A 10,519-nucleotide genomic window follows, 5' to 3' on the forward strand; every position below is an offset into this window, starting at 1 on the left:
TGTCATAATATTGACGCTGGATATTGTTATGACGCACATGGGTGAAGATCCTTTGAGAGTTGACTAATATCTCATTTTGCTTCATTTGGTCAGTGTCCATCTCTTGTTTATTTAAGTTCAGCAGACGAACTGCTTCGCTTATTTGCTCCACCGAGCATTAAGAGTAGGAAGCCAGCTGATTGTTGGTCTTGATTTTCTCAGTGTGAAGCTGGGCAAAAAGCATATTTACTTCATCAGAAGTGGCATACTGAGTATTCACAGCTGACAAGGTCTGGAATTGGCCTTGAAGAATGTTAAGATGTTGAACAGTTGTCAGTTGGAGCTCAGCCAGCTTGGTTATTGAGTCCTGCTTGGGCTGATGTGATTGAATTGAAATCATATCACTTAGCAGATCCTTCAGTCCTTTAACCTCATTTAAGAGCTGAGTGACCTGGGACAGCTGAGTTGATGCATTGTTACTAGACCCAGCAATAGGTTCAGCAGATTGATGAATGTCCTTAATTAATGACTGCACCGAGGTGATGAGTTTTCTGCCAGACTCGGTGGCATGCAGATAGCTTAGGGATCCTTCATCGTGTTGCCTGGTTTCCTCAGTATGACCAGTTTATGGAGGAGTCAGAGTTATGACAGGGTCAGTGACTGGAAGTGTGTTTTCAAGCTGTACTTGATTTTCTGGAAGAGAGGATTGATCGGCAGTAGTGATGGTCAGTGAAGTAGTAATCCTAATGCTGTCAGTGCTGACAGGGGCAGGAATGTTCTGAGTCAGCACAGTGCTTAGAGCAACAGCATTAACGAGAACTTGCTCGATCTGACTCGTTGAGTTTGCGGAAGCATTCAAGTCGGCTTGTTCCTTTGGTGAAGAAACAGAGGCTTGCTTTTCAAGAGAAGCTTGTTGAGAAGAAGGTGTTTGCTTACAAAAAAACTTGAACTTAAGAGAAGAAGGATCTTTAGTCGGCTTTTGAACAGGTAAGTCAATGACAGTTTTCTAACTTGCCTTGATTAATCCTCTTCTGCGAGGAGGAGTGTCAGCTTGGATAGAATCTCTTGAGTGAGAAGGAGAAGTCTCTTCTTGATCAGCATTAAGCTGGTCAGCTTGTTCTTGTTCTTTATCTGCACCTAACTCAGTATTAGATGGGTCAGCAGTTTCCTCTTCACTAGCTGTCTCCTCAGCGTCCTCAGTGTCATCCTGACCGCTTGCTTCTTCTTCTGCTTCCTGATCATCCTGATCATCGTTATCTAGTTCTTCTTCCACCTGAGTGATGAAGTGATCATCCAGTTCCACATCATCTTCTTGATGCTCAGCTTCAGTTCCCTGGCACTGTGTGAAGTGAGAATCACCAGGGACAATGATGTTAGTGGGGATAGTATCAATGGGGGTCAGCGTAGAAGACTTCTGCTTCTTTTGAGGTTGCTCAGCTTCCAGTCTTTCCTCTGTATCAGGCTCATCTTGCCTGCTTCTCTTCTCAGCTGACTTAGGTCTCTCCTGACCTTTTTGAGAAGCTGACTTTAGCTTCTTAGTTTGAGGCTCAGCCTTCTTTGAAGGAGTCCCAACAGCTTTTCTTTTTCGAGCAGTTGGAGCCTTTGTCCTTTTCCCCTTCTTTGAGACAGTTGTCTCCTCATCAGCCTCATCAGCATTTTTGCCTTTCTTAATCGGTTGGTTATACTTCAAGACACGCAGCGAAGCCGCAGTGATCTCAGACCCTTGGGCCTCAGTTTCCTCGAAGAGATCAATTTGATGATCTTTGAGGATTCTGGTTATGAGTGAGCCCAGCCTTAAAGTTCCAGTGCTCCTCTGGAAGCCGGCTATTAAGAAAACTGGCATGTTGATGGGCTTGTAAGTCAGCATATGCCATATGAAGCATTGCTCGAAATTTGTCGCTGAGCTGGTGCAATTAATCTTGGGGTAGATGTAATTGGTCAGCAGATAGTGTGCCATCTTTTGGTGCTGGCCCATTGACGAACTTGAGATCTCTCCAGAATGGCCAGCGGGCTTGCAGAAGGTGGCAACGTACCCAGTTCCTTCATGATCACCCTTCCTTCTTAGCTTTGTTCCCTCATTCTTCAATTTCAGCAAATTGGCAAAGTAGGTAGGGTTGATGAAGATTGTTTTCTCCTTTACCACGGTTACTAGATAGTCTTGGTTATCGTTAGCAACCCGTAAGTTATGGTAGAATTCCCTTACTAGGTCAGGGTAAGTGGGATCTCTAATGGAGAACAGCTCGGTCCAGCCATTCTTCGATATCCATTCACAAAATGGTTGCTCGGTTGTTACGAAGGCCTCAGAGAACCATCTCGAGAAGTCTATCTTCCACTCTCTGACGTCTGCAAAGACTTTGGTGTAGGTTCTAACCTTGGTCGGCTTTCCCTTAGAGGAGGTGGCTTGGCCAACTTTGCCTTTGCTCGGCGTAGTGACCTTTTTGGTTTCAGGCGAAGTAGTTTGCCTGGAGGGTTCATCGGAACTGGTCTTAGGGTGACCGGCACCGGAGATGTTAACGGAAACCTTAGTCATAGTTTTAGAGAAAGATTGGGAAGTTTTGAGAGTTTTAGAGAGAGAATGCTTTGCTAGAGAATTCGGTAAGTGTAAAGAGATAACAATGGGGATTTGCCCATTATTTATAGCGGTGAAAAGTGGATTTTATCGAATCCATATATCAGTTTTGCCTTGGGATTGTGAACCGAAAATAATCCTGGCTTTTATGACACATTCGGCGCATACGTCATCCTAGGTGGCTATTCGCGTGCTCTAGCATTAAATGCAATGGATCTTATACTCAGCGTTTAGAATACTAAGCGTTTTATATTCTGAGTGGTCAGTTTTATACATACGGATGATTTCTCAGTTTGAGATAACTACTCGGTGCCAATGTTTGCTCAGTATGTGATATTCCTTTATTTAACATTAAACACTCAGCATACATTTATTCACTCAGCAAACAATACATCATTCAGCATGTTAATTCACTCAGCATGAGTCTATATTGAGAGCTGGAATTTACTGAAGAGGATTAAACATACCAATGGCTTCTCTCAGTATGCTGAACTGTTCACGAGCCAGTGGCTTTGTGAAGATATCCGCAAGCTGCTCATCCGTTGGGACGTAGGTCAGCTTTATCTCACCCTTGAGTACATGGTCTCTAATGAAGTGATGTTTTATGCTGACATGCTTCATCCTGCTGTGTTGAATTGGGTTCTTGGATAGATCAATTGCACTTTTGTTGTCACATTTGACCTCAATTGTCTTTGTTTGAACACCATAGTCTTCAAGCTGTTGCTTAATCCATAGGACTTGAGCAACACAGTGTCCAGCAGTAATGTACTCAGCTTCAGTGGTAGACAGGGCTACTTACGCCTGCTTCTTGCTGAACCAGGATACAAGACAGCTTCCTAAGAAATGACATCCTCCAGAGGTGCTTTTCCGTTCTAGCTTGTCTCGTCCATAGTCAGCGTCAGTGTATCCAATGAGTGTAAAGCCATGAGTGTTGGGATACCATAAACCTGCGTTCACTGAGCTTTGCAAATATCTAAGGATTCTTTTTACAGCTATATAATGAGATTCCTTAGGGTTAGATTGATATCTAGCACAGTAGCATACTGAGAACTGAATGTCCGGTCTACTTGCTGTTAAGTAAAGTAGAGAGCCTATCATACCTCGATACAATTTGCTGTCTACCGACTTACCATTCTCGTCAGCGCAGAGGACAGTGTCAGTGCCCATAGGAGTGGATATTGGCTTGTAATTTTCAAGATCATATTTCTTTAATATCTCCTTGGCATATTTAGTTTGACTGATGAAGATGCCATTTTTCCCTTGTTTGATTTGAAGTCCAAGGAAGAAGTTGAGTTCTCCCATCATCGACATTTCAAACTCAGTCTGCATTTGCTTGCTAAATTCCTTGCACATTGACTCATTAGTAGCACCGAAAATAATATCATCAACATATATTTGAGCCAGTAAGGTATCTTTACCATTTCTCTTAATGAATAAGGTTGTATCAGCTTTGCCCCTGATATAGTTTCTAGTCAGCAGGAAACTGGTCAGCCTCCCATACCAAGCACGTGGTGCTTGCTTGAGGCCGTACAGAGCCTTTTTGAGTTTATAAACGTGGTTTGGGAATTTAGGATCCTCAAACCCTGGAGGTTGATTAACATAAACTTCCTCGTTTATAACTCCATTAAGGAATGCACTCTTAACATCCATTTGAAACAGTTTAAAGTTCATATAGCTTGCATAAGCGCATAAAATTCTAATAGCCTCTAGCCTTGCCACTGGGGCAAAGGTCTCACCGTAGTCAATACCTTCTTGCTGACTGTAGCCCTGAGCTACAAGCCTTGCTTTGTTCCTGACTACGTTTCCTTGCTCATCCAGCTTGTTGCGGAAGACCCATCTTGTTCCAATGGTCTTCTGACTCCTTGGATGTGGCACTAACTCCCATACATCGTTTCTTCTGAATTGGTCAAGTTCCTCTTGCATTACGCTCATCCAGAATTCATCTTCCTCAGCATCAGCGAAGTTCTTAGGTTCCTGAACTGAGACGAAGGCTACGTTGCTGAGGTATCTCCTAAGTTGGTTTCTTGTCATCAGGGTATTCTCAGCAGCATCAAGAATAGCACTCTCTGAGTGTCCTCTTGGAATCCTTATCTCCTTTGGTAGATTTATGTCTTGTGCTATCTGTGTTTCAACAATCTCTGCAGGTGAAGACCGGTCAGTGAAAACAATATTAGGTTCACTTTTACCTTTGGTCAGCCCTTGAGGGAATGACTCAGCGGCTGTATCTTGATCAGCGGGAACTGAGTGTGGATCATCCTCGGTCAGCGGCAGATATCTTCCTGCAGGGTTAGTTTCGTCGAACTCAATATGTACTGACTCTTCTAAAACTTGAGTTCGTTTATTAAAAACTCTGTATGCTTTGCTGTTTGTTGAGTAGCCTAAAAAGATAGCTTCATCAGCTTTTGAGTCAAACTTAGCTAGGCTATCTTTGGTGTTTAAAATAAAACATTTACAGCCAAAGGCACGAAAGTATCCAATGTTGGGCTTTCGTCCTTTCCAAAGTTCGTAGGGGGTTTTCTTTAGTATAGGTCTAACAAGAGCCCTATTAAGAATATAGCACGCTGTGCTAACAGCTTCTCCCCAAAAGTACTTTGGAAGCCTATGCTCACTCAGCATTGTCCTGGCTATTTCAACCAAGGTTCTGTTCTTCCTTTCAACAACCCCATTTTGTTGAGGCGTCCTAGGAGCAGAAAAGTTATGGTCAATGCCGCTGGCTTCACAGAATTCAACAAACTGTTGGTTTTTGAATTCTCCACCATTATCACTTCGGATGTGAGCCAATTTTAGGTCTTTATCATTTTCAAGTTTTCTAACCAAATTTGAAAATGTCTCAAAGGTTTCATCCTTGCTACTCAGCAAGATGACCCAAGTGTACCGAGAGAAGTCATCTACAATGACCAAGGCAAATCTTCTTCCACCCAGACTCAGCGGCTGGACTGGACCGAAGAGATCCAAGTGTAGTAACTCTAACGGACGCTTAGTTGAGATAATATTTTTACTATGAAAAGATTGTTTGGTTTGTTTTCCAGCTTGGCAAGCGTGGCATAGTTGATCTTTTTCAAATTTAAGTTCTGGCAGTCCCTCAACCAATTGCTTTCTTGCTAATTTGGCCAGGAGGTCCATGCTTACATGACCAAGTCTCCTGTGCCATAGCCAGGAATTTTCTTCCTTTGAAACTAAGCATACAGTTTTTGAAAACTTTTTCTCCAAGTTCAGCATGAAGACATTATCAATACGAGGGGCAGTTAAAATTAACTCATTAGTTTTACCCTCGTATATTTTACATCCAGTGTCATCAAATATAACTTTTCTCCCATTATCACATAGCTGAGCTACGATGAGTAAGTTATATTTGAGTCCGCTGACTAGGGAGACTGACTCAATAGTAGGATTACCTCTAACGGTTCCTGACCCTACTATCTTATCCTTTTTGTTGTCTCCAAAACTTACGCTTCCTCCTCGTTTACGCTCGAATGTGATGAACTGAGTTTCATCACCAGTCATATGCCTTGAGCATGCGCTGTCAATATACCACATCTTTGACTTCTCGACACATCTCAGGCTTACCTGCAATGTAACTAGTTACTCTTAGGTACCCAATTCTTTTTGGGTCCTTGCTTGTTAGGTTCAACAGGTAAAGCATCATATTTAATTTTATGGCGACATACTTGGACAGTATGGCCATTCTTTCCACAAAAGTCACAGCTGACCTTCCGTTTAGGATTTCTCACCTACTGGTCAGCACCCCAGTGCTGAGCGTGCCAGCACACCTTTATGGTGTGTCCTTTCTTCCCACAGAAGTCACACTGGACTTTCCACTAAAGATTCCATCTCTGCTGACCAGTACCTCGGTACTGAGTATTCAGAGGAATATTTCTTTTGTTTGGAACCTTTAGTTGGTTCTGGATAGTTGTGACGTCCTTTGTTAGTTTCTCAGAAACTGATTGGACTTCATAGACAGACTTATGTATGATCTCCATGTTATCATGCAAAGTTGAGTTGTCCTGAAGAAGGAATCTGAGGTCACTCAACTTGACCTCTTCAACCTCGTCACACCGCCTGCTGAGTGCTCTAACTTTCTTGTTACACTTTTTGACAAGTGTGTAGAGATCACTCAGGGCATTAACCATTTCATTTCTGAGCTGGGGAAGTGATATTACCTCATTTGATTGCTCCTCATCGTTAGATGCAATGGAGGGGTCAGCATGCTCAGAGATGCACGGCTCAGCAAGTTCGTCAGCCATAAAGCAAATCTTTGCTGACTCAGTGGCATCAGCTTCTGATGATGAAGACTCATCGTTGTCGCTCCACGTTGCCACCATTGCCTTTTTGCCGTTCTTCCTTTCTTTCCTCAGCGTGGGGCAGCTTGACTTGATATGGCCAGTTTGATGACATTCAAAGCATGTAATGGGCTTTGAGTTGTCCTTCTTGTATTTGTTGTCGCTGGACTCAGCTTTATACTTATCAAACTTTCTGTAAGGCTTCTTAGAATATTTGTCATTCTTTCTGAACAGCCTTTTCATCTTCCTTGTGAACATAGCCATCTCTTCATCATCTGTTGAGCTCCCATCAGTGGAGTCAGCTTTCATGACAAGAGATTTTTGCTTCTTGTCTTCAGACTTTTCCTTCACCTCGAAATTCTTCATTGAGATCTCATGGGTCAGCAATGAGCCGATGAGCATATTTGTAGGTGGTTAAGTCTTGAGCTTCCTCAACAGCAGTCTTCTTCGCTTGCCAGTTTTTAGGAAGACTCCTAAGAATCTTCTTGACTTGTTATTCCTCAGTGAAGATCTTCCCAAGTCTTTTGAGCTCGTTGATGATGTTTGTAAACCTTGCATTCATGTCAGATATTCCTTCATCATCGTTCATTTTGAATAGCTCGTATAGTCTCATCTGCTGGTTCACCTTTGACTCCTTCACTTTGTTGGTTCCTTCGTAGGTGACTTCCAGCTTCTTCCAGATCTCTTGCGCCGACTCACAACCTGATATCTTATTATATTCTGCAGCATCAAGCGCACAGTGAAGCATATTTATAGCCGAAGCATGATTCTGTAGCTTCTTGAGATCATCCTCTGTCCATTTGGCCTCAGCTTTGACAACTGTTTGGCCAACCACAACTTCAACAGGAACAAACGGGCCTTGGACTATTGAAAGCCATGCACTCATGTTTGTTGCCTGAATAAAGTTTTTCATCCTATTCTTCCAGAAGGTATAGTTAGACCTGAAGAATAGGGGAGGCCGAGTAATGGACAGCCCCTCAAGTAAGATCTGAGTTGTCTGGTTTCCTGGGAGAAACCGAGTGTTGTTTTCAGCCATAGTGGGGATCAGCTCAAGGTCGTTAAGCCTTTAACAGTGAGCTTTTAAGCTCTGATACCACTTGTTGGTCCCTTATAACGTAACAAGTTAGTTCCAAGGGGGGGATATGAACTATTTTAAAAATTTAAGTATGTTAAGGCTGACTTATTTTTCTTTGAAAAGGATTACACAGCGCGCTGAGTCAATAGGACACTAGCTTAGTCAACTGGTGACTAAGTCAGCTTCTTTCGTTGAGTCAGGAGATAACACTTTGAGTCTATTCCTGAACTCAGATACTCAATACACACAACTCAGCTTGACCTCTTTACTTGGTCAGTTTTGTTTAAGCAAGCAATATATATATTAAGGAGTTTAAGGTTAGAAAGATATTACTCAGCAGATTTATCCAGGTTCAGCCTCCAAGCCTACGTCCTGTCCCCGGAACACGTTCCGAGATTTCAAATTCTCTACTGAGCTCTTTAACGGTAGAGCATCAAACCTTTTACAACTTAGAAGCTGAGTATAACAAGAGTACCTTCCTCTATACCTTTACTCACTCCTAATCTCACGCTGAGTACTATAACCGAGTACTCAGCCTCTCCTTTCTATAATCTCTATAAATGATAAAGATTTGTCCTAAACAACAATTGCTAAGACACCTTAGATGATTGAATAATCACTCTAGACTTTTACACGAAAGATATGAAATTTGGTGTAAGAATTTGCTTTGCTTTTTCTTGCAGAACTTTGAGTAGAATTTTGGTCAGCGTAATGGCTTGATCAAGTTCTGTATGTAATGAAGCAACTGAAGGGCTCTATTTATAGAGACGTCTGAGACATCAGTCATTTCGAATTTCGAAATAACCGTTGGAGGGAAACGGCTTCCTGTCATTGTCACTCAGTTTTGCTCAGAGCTCTCGGCCAATCAGATTTGAGTATCTTCTGTCCTCGGTCAGTGTTGAGCAGCTTTTAGTCAGCTCGGCAGAATGTCTCTCCATTTATGGTAAGGTCAACTAGACAGCGTTCTGTGTCTTCTGAACTTTACCCAAAGTGGAAACACTTTGTCTGGAAGTTGTTCTTGCTCAGCTGCTTTCTTATACTCTTTGTCGATTCAACTCAGCGGCTTCACTCCGAAGTTGTTCAACGAAGGTCTTCTAGATCCTTCTCTTGCTGAGTTGCGTTTTGATCATAACGACAGCGTTTTGCACACGCGGGCCGAGTTGTCTTGATCTGTTTGACTTGGGCATTGACTTCCCTATGGGCCTTGGGCTTTTTATTCTTTATGTCTTATAAACAATTTTAACTCAACATTGAACAAACACATTAGTATAATAAATCAAAACATTTAAACTTAGTGTGTTTAGAATATATTTAATTTTACTTAAATAATTTTGTCAAATCAAAATCATGTGGAAAGATGTTTCAACAATTATCAACTACCCTTTTGAGTTTTTATGTATATATATGTATATATAACTTTATAGTTTCCAGAAAATTAAATTTTTGTGGTGATTTTTGCCATACATTTGATTAATTGGAGTTTTATGATTTAGTTATTAACATGAGCTTAAAGTTAAGTTCAAGTAATTATATATGTATTTGCATGCCAATTTCAACCTATAATATATATTTATGTACACATGATTTGAGTTTTATTTTGATGAACTTAGTATATTTGATTAATAGTTGTATAAGATTTGATATTTTGAGAAATAAAATTAAAGAAAAGTGTATTGAGAAACTTTATTGAAGTTGATTTGTGAAGAAATGTGTATACATGTATTAAGTGATTTTCTATAAATTTATTTCTCAAAGTAAATTTTAGTTTTAACTAAAGATTATTAAAATAGTAATTTTGATGAAATTATGATTTATTGAAATGAAGTATATATACGATGATTTTATGTGTTTATTTTTAAAAAATTGAAGTTATTAGTGATAAATATATCAATAAATTATTTATTGGTGATTTTGGGTTCAATAATGATTTATGATTTAATATTTTTGGAAATTGATTGAGAAAGGTATTTGAGAAAATTCTATGATGTTGATTTATGAGTTATATATATATATATATATATATATATATATATATATATATATATATATATATATATATCTGATTTTAGTCATATTAAAGGAGTATTTGATTTTAGATGGTTTTGTATTTTGAACAATTTTTAGAGAATATTTGAATAATTGTGGTTCTTTTGTGGATGCCAAATGGTTTATGGTTATGAAATAATTATGAAATTTGATTGTGAAAAGAGATTTGAGCATGTTAGAATTTTATGATATAATATTTTTAGTATCCATCAAGAGTAATCCGGATATGTGGCTTTAATTAAAGTCCGTATTTAGTGAAACATACGGCATGTGTACACAGTTGAAAGACCTATCGGGTATGGCAAAGAAGTGTTGAGTAAGACATGCGGGATAGGCAAATTATGAGATATCTCGATTCTATTATATTGTGGGGATTGATACATACAGGGATTATCTCTCAGATGGATACGGTCTATAAAGTATTTGTTGAGATGCAGTTTATGAAGTATTTTATTAAGATACATTTGATGAAATATTTTATGAAGTATTCATCGAAATACGGTTTATGAAGTATTTATTGATTTACGGTTGATTTGAGTAAATGGTTAATTGCAAACATATTTATTTTGT

The sequence above is a fragment of the Euphorbia lathyris genome, chromosome 1 (assembly GCF_963576675.1).
Source record: "Euphorbia lathyris chromosome 1, ddEupLath1.1, whole genome shotgun sequence".
Taxonomy (NCBI): domain Eukaryota; kingdom Viridiplantae; phylum Streptophyta; class Magnoliopsida; order Malpighiales; family Euphorbiaceae; genus Euphorbia; species Euphorbia lathyris.